General features: G+C 41.0%; 1 protein-coding gene across 26 annotated transcripts in view; it reads right to left on the reverse strand.

Moving 5' to 3' along the window:
• Positions 1 to 12,934, reverse strand: part of LOC100393071 (BEN domain-containing protein 5) — a 1,596,666-nt gene that overhangs the window by 148,462 nt on the left and 1,435,270 nt on the right. The window lies entirely within an intron of this gene.

Here is a 12,934-nt window from a genome sequence, read left to right on the forward strand (position 1 = left end):
TGCTGGCAGAGGTTGTGCGCAAATGCTGCAATACATGTTGTGAGCATGCTTTCTGTAAGACATTGAGAATTACCAACTGATTCTGGATTGGTTCGACCTGTCATCCCCCAACTCCAGTTGCCTTCCAACCAGGACTTGCTTGCAGATTCTTGGCTCTGTAATACCTGAAGTTACAATAGTCATCCCTCAAGACTCCTAGGTCCAAGATCCTTCCAGAGCTCTTCGAAAATATTCCCATTGTAGTGTCAGTAACCATACCATTGTTTTTTGTAACATGGTGGTAAAATATGCATAACATAGAACTTACCATCTTAATCATTTTTAAGCATACAGTTCAATAATATTAAATACATGAATAACATGCTACTATCACCACCACCCATCTCCAAAACTCTTTCTAACTTGTAAAGTTGAAACCCTATGCCCATTAAGTAGTAACTCTCCATTCTCTCCTCCTCCCAGCCCCTGGTAACCACCATTCTGCTTTCTGCCTGTGTGAATTTGACTACTTTAAGAATGTCATGTAAGTGGAATCATACAATCTTTGTCCTTTTATGACTGGTTTATTACATTAGTGTAATGTCCTCAATTTCATTCATGCTGTAGCCCTCCCGTTCTTGATAAAACCTCTCCCCACTGCTTCTACTACATGATGGAAGGTGACTTTCATCCCATTTCCCTCTTCTAAGAGAGTAGGAGAGAAACAGTTCAGGGGAGAGAAGTGTCTTGTCCAAGGACAAATAAGAATGCTCAGGAGAGTGGTGAAAATCAGACCCTCAGTTCTCCACTTCCGCCTACAGCTTATAGAGGAAAGGCAATGTGTAGGAGTGTGGGGAGCCCCTGGATGCACGCTATGGCCTTAAACATGGCTCTTCACCTTCTCAGCCTTGGTTTCCCCATGGCATAAATGGCTATAATAAAAACTGGCTTTCCTTTCTTGGTCACTGTTGTATGACCAAATGTGGTTTGTAAGGGCCTTTAAAAGCATCATGCTCCATGCAATAACTAAGTATGACTGAGAATCCAGTTTGTTAAATTGTAACAGCAGCTCATCATATTACATCATAGCAGATTCCTGTCACAACAATATACAGTTAAAACAATTGGGACCAGGAGGCCATGAAGATGAAGGTAAAGGTTTGGAGGCTGACCGTGAATGGCCCTAGTTACTCTACACAGGGCACTGAAGCATTGTGCCATCGTACAATCACTAAACACTATTGTTTAGTTCATTTGTTCATTCTGGAAACATATATCTGAACTTCAAGTCAGTATCTAGAAAAATAAAATATAGATCCAGAGCCCATTTGCCAGGTACTAGGGATACAGAGAACACGGTAACCAAAGTCCTGACTTCATAGAGTATAGTCTAAAGGTGAAGACAATCATTAAACAAATAGTTATATAAATAAACAATTAAAAACCAGGGCAAGAGCCATAAAGGGAGAGTACAGGGTGCTATGAGAGAGTGTAATGGGAGACCCACTGTATATTGCAAGCCTTGGGGAGGCCTTTCTGTGAAGGGACATTAAACCTAAGACCTGAAATGAAAAAAAAGGCAAGTGCAATTGGAGTGCAGAAAGTAAGATAGAGTGTATAGTGGCTCTGCGCTTTTACTATATAATTGTTATCCATTGTTATATCATCCAACATAATTGTTAAATATAGCTACTGTAGCACATACTATAGTAACTATATATTGTTGCTATAAACTTTAGTATAGGCCCCACATACTCTTACGGTAAACCACAGTCTTGTAACATATACAGTAGTCTAGTTAGAAAATGTTGCTGTTCTTTAATATAAAGAGCATGATCTATCATGGTATAGTGGCCATCTATTGCTATTAAATTCTAGGGTGTACCTTTTTTAGTTCACTATAAATACCATAGAATAGGTAGTTGTATTATTAAATCTAAACTTAGCTGATGAAATCTGGGAATCTCCCTGATCTGTGGAAGAGTGAGGAATAGGAGGAAGAGAAGGAGGAATAAATGTTTATTTAGAATTTATGATGTGCCTAGCACTGTGCTTCAAATATGTTATTTCACAAAAGCCTCATAAATACATTATCTCCGTTTACAGATGAGAAAAAATGAAGCTTAATGAGGCCATGTAATTGACCCAAGGTCATACAGCAAGTAGGTGGCAGAGCAGAATTGAAATCTGACCTGATGTCCAACTCCATTTACCTACAACCTCCTGCCTTCCCTTATCACAGTGCAGGGAACTGGCCTAAAGATTGAACCATCTTTCCAGCCAGCAGAGTGAGGTGCCTCAAGGCAGGCCTGTCTTTGTTTCTCCTCCCAGGGTCTGGCAGGCCTGGTGCTGGCCACAGGGGAGTGTGGGACTGCAGGGCACACCTGCTCAGACACCTGCATCCCTGCCCTCTCCTCACAGGCCACAGACCTCAGGGAGATGGCTTAACTTCTCTGAGGCTTGAGAAACTGCACTTCCAGAGGGAGATGTTAAGAAAATGAAAGTGAAAGAGCATAAGAGAAAGGCAAATACCTGGCCACCTGTCTTCCAACATGTTTCCAGCAATTTCATCAGTTCCTGGGAAATCTGGTTCTTTTTACTGCACTAGAATTCTGAGAACCAACCTTCCTTCCTTCCTTCTTTCCTTCCTTCCTTCCTGAGAACCTTCCTTCCCTCCCTCCCTCCCTCCCTTCCTTCCTTCCTTCCTTCCTTCCTTCCTTCCTTCCTTCCTTCCTTCCCTCCTTCTTTCCTTCCCTCCCTCCTTTTCTCTTGTACTCAAGCTAGTTTGAGCATATTTTTATTATTTGCATTTAGGAAAACGTTAACAAAGTTCCTCTGTCACAGAGTTCTGAGGATTAAGCAAGATCAGTGTGTGAGTGCTTCACAGGCCACTGGGGTGGCAAATAGAATTCTCGGAGTGGCATTTCCCAAAATGTGTTTCATAAACCCTAACACTGGTTACAGGGAGGTTGTGGACTCCATCTCACTGATTTTCGGGAAACACTGAGTACCATTTCCTCTCTTAGATTCCCTATGTTTATAAGCATATTCCAAATTCTGAAAAGTCTTATTGTAAAAGAACAAATTTAACTTGGCTTAACTCTGTGTTTAACTTTGCTAAACTCATCTGAACCCTGAATTTCCCCGCATAACGCCTTGGCAAGTCTTGCCAAATTGTGAAAGTATTGCTGTAGACAGTAGCGTGGCTCTGAGAAGAGCTGGCCTAGGGGACCTCTAAGGCACCTTGAAGTTCTCAATTCTCAGTCTTTATTTTTTTTTATATTCTCTAAAGCTTTAAGTAGTGAATTCTCATGATTGATAGGCTCTTTGCTGCACAGTTTTAGAAACAGGATTAATGATTGTGGTTAGAATCGCTCTCCAACTATCATAAGAAGAATCACATATTCTCACTAGGAGAATGTTGGGGGTTGAAGCTTCAGCGTGAAATCATTTCTGAGGGTTGGAACTCTTTTATCCTGGAGTCCCCAGATCACAAAATCTGGAGCTTGAAGACATGTAGAAGGCATTTAGCCCTCATCACCACCCCAGTGTCCATCTAAGACCCTGACAGGTAAGGCATTTTGGCCAAGGTCAGTAACCTCCTTCTAGTCCTTCCTGAGATAGCAGATGATGACATAAATAAATGTGTGTAGAGAAGTATTGACCTCTCTCTGACCACTCTTCTTGTAATTAAACAGAAACATTAACATAAATCAAATGGTCTTTCTATCACCATTATTGCTAACAGTACACTGGGTCCAGGGATGGTGGAAAGGCATCGCTCTCAGGCCTGCAATAAGCCATGAAACTTGTGAATGCTAATGAACCATCACTTCAGCCAATTAAGAGTGGAAGCAAAATTGTCTTTAATGAAGGCTTCATGCATCTCATGGGCTCTCTCTAACTCATACCCAGGGGTAACAGGAAGCCCTTCTGGACCCTGTTGCCATGCTCTTAGAAAGTAGTAAACCAATTCCGGTTAAAACAAGCCTGGCTGGCTGTCAGGAGATCTGGTTCTGGTCTGAGTTAGGCCACTGATTTTGAGTAAATACTGTTTCATCTCTGGGACTCAGTTTCTTCATCAGTAAAGTCATCCTTCTCATTCTCTCATATTCATGAAACATGTTTTAGGCATCTGCTATGTGCTGATTCCTGCTGCTAGGCATGAGGGACACAAAGACCATTAAAGTTCAGTCCCTGCCTTCCAGTAGCTTTAAGTCCAGTGGAGGGCATGCAATGGAATAAGAGTTGTTCAATAACCAGACCTGCTGGGTACAGTGGCTTGTGCCTGTAATCCTAGCTACTTGGGAGGCTGAGGTGGGAGGATTGTTTGAGTCCAGGAGGTCAAGGCTGCAGTGAGCCATGATTGCACATCTGCACTCCAGCCTGGGTGATAGAGCAAGACCCTGTCTCAAACAAATAAACAAATACACAGACAACCAAATAAATAACTGGGCCTGTGAGAACTCAGAGAAGAGAGTGGGCAAGACACAGAAAGGAAAATTGAATAAAAAGTCAAAACCCATTGGTACGCCATATCCAGATCCATTTCATAAGCAAGGACACACAAAGACTCAAAACAAAGCTTTGGTGGAAGACCTACCAATCAAATGGAGAGAAACAAAACAAAACAAAATAAAACAGGAGTTGTAACTTTTGTCTCTGACAAAATAGACTTTAATAGTAACAAAGACTAAAAGAAACAAAGAAGGATATTACATAATGGTAAAAGAATCAATGCAACAATAGGAGTCAATGATCATAAATATATATGCATCCAATATAGGAACACCCAGATACATAAGACAAGTTCTCAATGACTTATAAAGAGACTTGGACTCCCGCACAATAATAGCGGGAGACTTTGACACCACATTGTTAATATTTGACAGATCAATGAGATAGAAAATTAACAGGGACACTTATGATTTGATCTCAGACCTGCAACAAGTAAATTCATCAATATCTATAGAATTCTTCACCCAGGAGGAAGACCCAAAATGGCCAATTAGGAGCACCTCAGGATTGCAGCTCCCAGTGAAAGTGCAGAGGGTGAGTGGATGCCGCATTTCCAAATGGATCTTTATTGCCCACAGACCAGGAGATTCCCAGGCAGACGAGCCCCACTGGTCGCCAGCGCAGCTGTTTTGGCCAGCGCAGCTCTTTTGGCCGGCGTGGCTGCTTTGCCGGTGCCCACACGTGGTGGTTCTCCATACAAAATACACTGGTTTGGTTGCCCTTTTAAGCTGGCAATTGGAGCTCCGAGAAGACAGATTTACCCATTTGTCTGATTAAACAGGGGTCTGCAACAGGGAGCCAGGCCAGGAGATTCCCAGGCAGCGCCGTTGTTACAGCCGGTGCAGTGGGTCACCGCATGGGAAATCACACAGATCCCGGCACCCTTTCAGCAGGCAACCGGAACACTTGGGAGAGAGTCAACCACTCAACTTTAAAATAAAAGAGGCTCTGAGGCAGGGAGCCAGGTGACCAGGCTCGGCAGGTCCCACCCCCACAAAAACAAAACAAAACAGAAAAACAGCAATTGAAAATGCCCAGGGTTGAGAGTTTCACAGCAAGCACAGCTGAACCTGGGGTGGCCCAGCTTTGTGGGGGAGGGACGTCTGCCATTACTGAGGCAATCCACCACTACAGAGGTAGTCCACCATTGCTGAGGCAGCCTGCCATTGCCGAGGCAACCCACCATAACAGAGAGAGTCTGCCATTACAGAAGTGGGCCACCAATGCCAAGGGAGTTCTAACCACACCCATATAAACAGGGCTGCAGGGAATTTCACACAGCAGCTGGGCAGAGCCCACAGCAGCTCAGCAAAGCCTCTGCAGGCAGACAGTGACTAGGCTGCCTCCTTGCCAGGCAGGGCAGCCCTGAAACAAAAAGGCAGCAGCACAACAGATACTCATAAATAAAGTCCTAACTCCCTGGGACAGAGCATCTACGGAAACAAAGAGGTTTATGAGTTCTGCTGCAGCAGACTTAAACGTACCTGCCTAGCAGCTCTGAATGAACAATGGAGCTCACAGCTCAGCACTTGAGCTCCTATAAAGAACAGACAGTTTCTTCAAGCAGCTCCCTGATCCCCATATATCCAGAGACATCTCACAAAGGACTGATAAGACTGACATCTGGCAGGCATCATTCTGGGACAAAGACAGCAAAAGAAGAAACTGGTAGCAACCCTTACAGTTCAGCAGCTGCTGCAGGTGATCCCCAGGAAAGCAGGGCCTGGAGTGGACCTCAGCAGTCCTATAGCAGAGGGGCCAGACTGTTAGAAGGAAAACTAAGAAACAGAAATAACTTCATCATCAACAATCTGAACATCCACTCAGAGACCCAATCTGAAAATCAGCAAATACACAGACAACAGGTGGATAAATCCACAAAGATGGGAAGACACCAGGGCAAAAAGGAGGAAAACACCTGAAACCAGAACACGTCCCCTACTACAAGGGATCACAACTCCTCAACAGCAAGGGAACAAAGTTGGATGGAGAATGAGTGTGATGAAATGACAGAATCAGACTTCAGAAGGTGGGTAATAAGAAACTTCTGTGAGCTAAAAGAACATGTTCTAACTCAATGCAAAGAAACTAAGAACCTTGAAAAAAGATTTGAAAAAATGATAACAAGAATGGACAACTTAGACAGGAATATGAGTGAATTGATGGAGCTGCAAAACACAACACGAGAGCTTTGCAAAGCATGCACAAGTTTCAACAGCTGAATTGACCAAGCAGAAGAAAGGATATCAGAGGTCAAAGATTAACTCAATGAAATAAAATGAGAAGGCAAGATTAGAGAAAAAAAGCACAAAAAAATGAACAAAGTCTACAAGAAATGTGGGACTATGTGAAGAGACTTAATCTACGTTTGATAGGTGTACCTGAATGTGACAAAGAGAATGAATCCAAGCTGGGAAACACTCTTCAGGATATTATCCAGGAAAACTTCCCCAACCTAGCAAGGCAGGCCAATATTCAAGTCCAGGAAATACAGAGAACCCCACAAAGATATTCCGCAAGAAGAGCAACCCCAAGGAACATAATCGTCAGATTCACCAGGGTTGAAATGAAGGACAAAATGCTAAGGGCAGCCAGAGAGAAAGGTCGGGTTATCCACAAAGGGAAGCCCATCAGACTCACAGTGGATCTCTCGGCAGAAACACTACAAGCCAGAAGAGAGTGGGGGGCCAATATTCAACATCCTTAAAGAAAAGAACTTTCAACCCAGAATTTCATATGCAGCCAAAATAAGTTTCCTAAGTGAAGAAAAAATAAAATCCTTTGTGAACAAGCAAGTATTCAGAGATTTCGTCACCACCAGGACTACTTTACAAGAGCTCCTGAAAGAGGCACTACACATAGAAAGGAACAACCAGTACTTGCCACTCCAAAAACATACTAAATGGTAAAGAGCATCAACAAAATGAAGAATCTGCATTAACTAATGGGCAAAACAGCCAGCTAGCATCAAAATGGCAGTATCAAATTCACACATAACAATATTAACCCTAAATGTAAATGGGCTAAATGCACCAATCAAAAGACACAGACTGGCAAATTGGATAAAAAGCCAAAACCCATTGGTGTGCTGTATCCAGGAAACCCATCTCACATGTAAGGATACACCAAGGCTCAAAATAAAGGGATGGAGGAAGATTTACCAAGCAAATGGAGAGCAAAAAAAAAAAATGCAGAAGTTGCAATTCTCATCTTTGATAAAACAGACTTTAAAGCAACAAAGATCAAAAGGACAAAGAAGGACATTACATAATGGTAAAAGCATCAATACAACAAGAAGAGCTAATGATCCTAAATATATACAGAACCAATACAGGAGCACCCACATACATAAGGCAAATTCTCAATGACTTACAAAGAGACTTAGACTCCCACACAATAATAGTGGGAGACTTTAACACTTCACTGTCAATATTAGACAGATCAACAAGACAGAAAATTAACAAGGATATCCAGGACTTGAACTCCAGCTTGGAACAAGCAAACCTGATAGACATTTACAGAACTCTCCACCCCAAATCCACAGAATATACGTTCTTCTCAGCACCACATCACACCTACTCTAAAATTGGCCACATAATTGGAAGTAAATCACTCCTCAGCAAATGCAAAAGAATGGAAATCATAACAGTCTCTCAGACCACAGTGCAATCAAATTAGAACTCAGAATTTGGAAACTAACTCAGAACTGCACAGCTACCTGGAAACTGAACAACTGGCTCTTGATTGTTGACTGGATAAACAATGAAATGAAGGCAGAAATAAAGAAGTTCTTTGAAACCAACAAGAATGAAGACATAACATACCAGAATCTCTGGAACACATTTAAAGCAGTCTCTAGAGGAAAATATATAGCAATAAATGCCCACATGAGAAGAAAGGAGAGATCCAAACTTGACACCCTATTGTCAAAATTGAAAGAGCTAGAAGAGCAAGTTCAAAACAACTCAAAACCTAGCAGAAGACAAGAAATAACTAATATCAGAGCAGAACTGAAGGAGATAGAGACACAAAAAACCCTTCAAAAAATCAATAAATCCAGGAGCTGATTTTTTGAAAAGATCAACAAAATAGACAGACCACTAGCCAGATTAATAAAATAGAAAACAGAGAATAACCAAATAGATGCAATAAAAAATGACAAAGGGGAAATCACCACAGATCCCACAGAAATTCAAACCATCATCAGAGAATATTACAATCAACTCTATACACATAAACTAGTAAACCTGGAAGAAATGGATAAATTCCTGGACACTTGTTTCCTCCCAAGCCTAAACCAGGAAGAAGTCAAAACCATGAATAGACCAATAACAGGATCTGAAGTTGAGGCAGCAATTAAGAGCCTACCACACAAAAAAAGCCCAGGTTCAGATGGGTTCACAGCCGAATTCTACCAGACATAAAGAGGAGCTGGTACCATTCCTTCTGAAACTATTCCAAATAATCCAAAAAGAAAGAATCCTTCCCAAATCATTTTATGAGACCAACATCATCCTGATACCAAAACCCAGCAGAGACTCAACAAGAAAAGAAAACTTCAGGCCAATATCCATGATGAACATAGACGCAAAAATCTTCAATAAAATACTGGCAAACCAATCACAACAGCACATCAAAAAGCTTATCCATCGTGATCAAGTAGGATTCATCCCAGGGATGCAAGGCTGGTTCAACATCTGCAAGTCTATAAATGTAATTCACCACATAAACAGAACCAAAAACTAAAACCACATGATTACCTCAATTGATGCAGAGAAGGCCTTTCACAAAATTCATCAGCGCTTTATGCTAAAAACCCTCAATAAACTAGGTAATGATGTAATATATCTCAAAATAATATAAGCTATTTATGACAAACCAACAGCCAATATCATACTGAATGGGCAAAAGCTGGAAGCATTCCCTTTGAAATCTGGCACTAGAAAAGGATGCCCTCTCTCACCACTCCTATTCAATATAGTACTGGAAGTTCTAGCCAGAGCAATTGGGCAAGAAAAAGAAATAAAGGGTATTCAAATAGGAAAGGAGGAAGCCAAATTGTCTCTATCTGCAGATGACATGATAGTATATCTAGAAGACCCCATCATCTCAGCCCCAAATCTCCTGAAACTGAGATTCAACTTCAGCAAAGTCTCAGTATACAAAATCAATGTGCAAAAATCACAAGCGTTCCTATACACCAATAACAGAGTTAAAGAGAGCCAAATCAAGAATGAACTGCCATTGACAATTTCTACAAAGAGAATAGGATACCTACGAATACAACTAACAAGGAACATAAAGGACATCTTCAAGGAGAACTACAAACCACTGCTCAATGAAATAAGAGAGGACATAAACAGATGGAGAAACATTCCATGTTCATGGTTAGGAAGAATCAATATTGTAATTTACAGATTAAACACTATCCCCATGAAGCTACCAGCGACCTTCTTTGCAGAACTGGAAAAAACCACCTTAAACCTCATATGGAACCAAAAGAGAGCCCACATAGCCAAGTCAATTCTAAGTAAAAAGAACACAGTGGGAGGCATCACACTACTGGACTTCAAACTATAGTACAAGGCTACAGTAATCAAAACAGCATGGTACTGGTACCAAAACAGAGATATAGATTAATGGACCAGAACAGAGGCATCGGAGGCAACACAACATATCTACAACCATACAATCTTTGATAAACCTGACAAAAACAAGCAATGGGGAAAGGATTCCCTGTTTAATAAATGGTGTTGGGAAAACTGGCTAGTTATGTGCCGAAAGCAGAAACTGGACCCCATTCCTGACACCTTACATTAAAATTAACTCTAGATGGATTAAAGACTTAAACATATAACCTAACACCATAAAAATCCTAGAAGAAAATCTAGGCAAAACCATTCAGGACATAGGAGTAGGCAAGGACTTCATGACCAAAACACCAAAAGCATTGGCCACAAAAGCCAAAATAGACAAATGGGACCTAATCAAACTCCACAGCTTCTGCACAGCAAAAGAAACATTAATTAGAGTGAATTGGCAACCAACAGAATGGGAAAAAATTTTTGCAGTTTACCCATCTGACAAAGGCTAATATCCAGAATTTACAAAGAAATAAAACAGATTTACAAGAAAAAAACAAACAAGCCCATTCAAAAATGGGCAAAGGATATGAACAGACACTTTACAAAAGAAGACATACATGAGGCCAACAAAAATATGAAAATAAGCTCATCATCACTGGTCATCAGAGAAATGCAAATCAAAACTACATTGAGATACCATCTCATGCCAGTTAGAATGGCGATCATTAAAAAATCTGGAGACAGCAGATGTTGGAGAGGATGTGGAGAAATAGAAACACTTTTACACTGCTGGTGGGAGTGTAAATTAGTTCAACCATTGTGGAAGACAGTGTGGTGATTCCTCAAGGACCTAGAAATAGAAATTCCATTTGACCCAGCAATCCCATTACTGAGTATATATCCAAAGGACTATAAATCATTCTACTATAAGGACACATGCACACGAATGTTCATTGCAGCACTGTTTACAATAGCAAAGACCTGGAATCAACCCAAATGCCCATCAATGATAGACTGGATAGGGAAAATGTGGCACATATACACCATGGAATATTATGCAGCCATCAAAAATGATGAGTTCGTGTCCTTTGTAGGGACATGGATGAACCTGGAGAACACCATTCTCAGCAAACTGTCACAAGAACAGAAAATCAAACACTGCATGTTCTCACTCATAGGTGGGTGATGAACAATGAGAACACATGGACACAGGGAGGGGATCACTACACACTGTGGTCTGTTGGGGGAATAGGGGAGGGACAGCAGGGGGTGAGGAGTTGGGGATAGATAGCATGGGGAGAAATGCCAGATATAGGTGAAGGGGAGAAAGGCAGCAAATCACACTGCCATGTATGTACCTATGCAACTATCTTGCATGTTCTTCACATGTACCCCAAAACCTAAAGTGCAATAATAGTAAATAAATAAAAATAAAAAAGAATTATTCACCCCAGGTCCACAGAACATACATTTTTCTCAGTATCACATTATACCTATTTTGAAAGTGACCACATAATTGGAAGTAAATCACTCTTCAGCATTTGCATAGCATTTCACAGACTTAAATAAAATATTGGTTGGCTGTTTGTTTTTTCTTCCCTTATTCCTTCCTGTCTCCACTGATAAGTACAATTGTCAGCATAAAAGAGGTTTTTAATATCTATTTTTAGACTGCATTCCAGCCTGGGCAGTAGAGTAAGATTCCTGTTCTCTCTCCCCGTTTTTCTTTTTCTTTTTTTCTCTTAAAAAAAGAAATCAGTATAAATTATTTACATGGACATGCATCAAAAGTTGCATGAAAGAACAGACAACATGTTATTGATGGTTAATATCCAATGAGACTTGAGGTGATTTTTAAGTTTCCACCTTATACATTTACATATTGTTTAAAATTTTCCAATAAGCATGTCATCTACATAAACAAATTAATAAAGCTATACTTATTGTGGATAACAAACGAAAGATGAGAAAAAAATAAATATAAGTTGAGATACAAAGACTTAAAAAAAAAAAAAAAAAGAGAGAGTGGGCAATTCTGTTTAAGGGAATATTTTCCAGAATAAGGAACATGAACTGAGTTGCAAAGAGTTAATGGGATGAAGAAGGGATAAGGGATTTCTGGGCAGTGGGCAGCCTGTGTGAAGGTAAGGTAGCAGGAACCAATAGGACATGTCTGGGGAACTGGGCTTTGTGCAGCGCAGCTGCAGCAGCTGTTCTAGGCAGAGAGGAGGAGAGGTGAGGCAGAATGATGGACAGACAGGCAGCAGGGCAGACAACGCCTTGCATGCAAAGCTGGTGGGTGTGGGGATGGGTTCTGAATGTCATCTTGAAAGTCATGGGCCTAACGAGCTCTAAAACTGTATAATTTGGCTGGAGAAGTTAGTCATTGATTTACTGGCTGTGTGACTTCGGGCAAGTGGGTTACCTTAATGTGAAATAAGGGCAATAACACTATCTCAAATGAGTTGGTGTTCTTTTGGCAGATAATCTTCTGGGCAGTGGAATTTTAAACTGTAAATTATGGGGCTAAGCCAGGAGAAACAGACTTCAAGATCCAAGCGCATGAGTGGGTGTGGGGCTGGCTGGTATGCCCACTCTGAAGAGAAATGCTGTTCAGATGACCTGGGATTCTATTCTCCTTCACTGATATTTTCCAAGAAGAAACACAACAAAACAATCATTGTTATAACCATCACACGACATTCTGCAAAGCACATTCATTCCCACCATTTCCTTTAAAGCTCTCACAACTTCCCTTTCAGGTAAGTAATTATTGTCTCTATTATGCAAGAGAAACTGAGCATCAGAGAGGGAAAAGTGGGTTCTTCAGGTTACACAGAAAATAGGTGCCA

Source organism: Callithrix jacchus, chromosome 7, assembly GCF_049354715.1.
Source record: "Callithrix jacchus isolate 240 chromosome 7, calJac240_pri, whole genome shotgun sequence".
Taxonomy (NCBI): domain Eukaryota; kingdom Metazoa; phylum Chordata; class Mammalia; order Primates; family Cebidae; genus Callithrix; species Callithrix jacchus.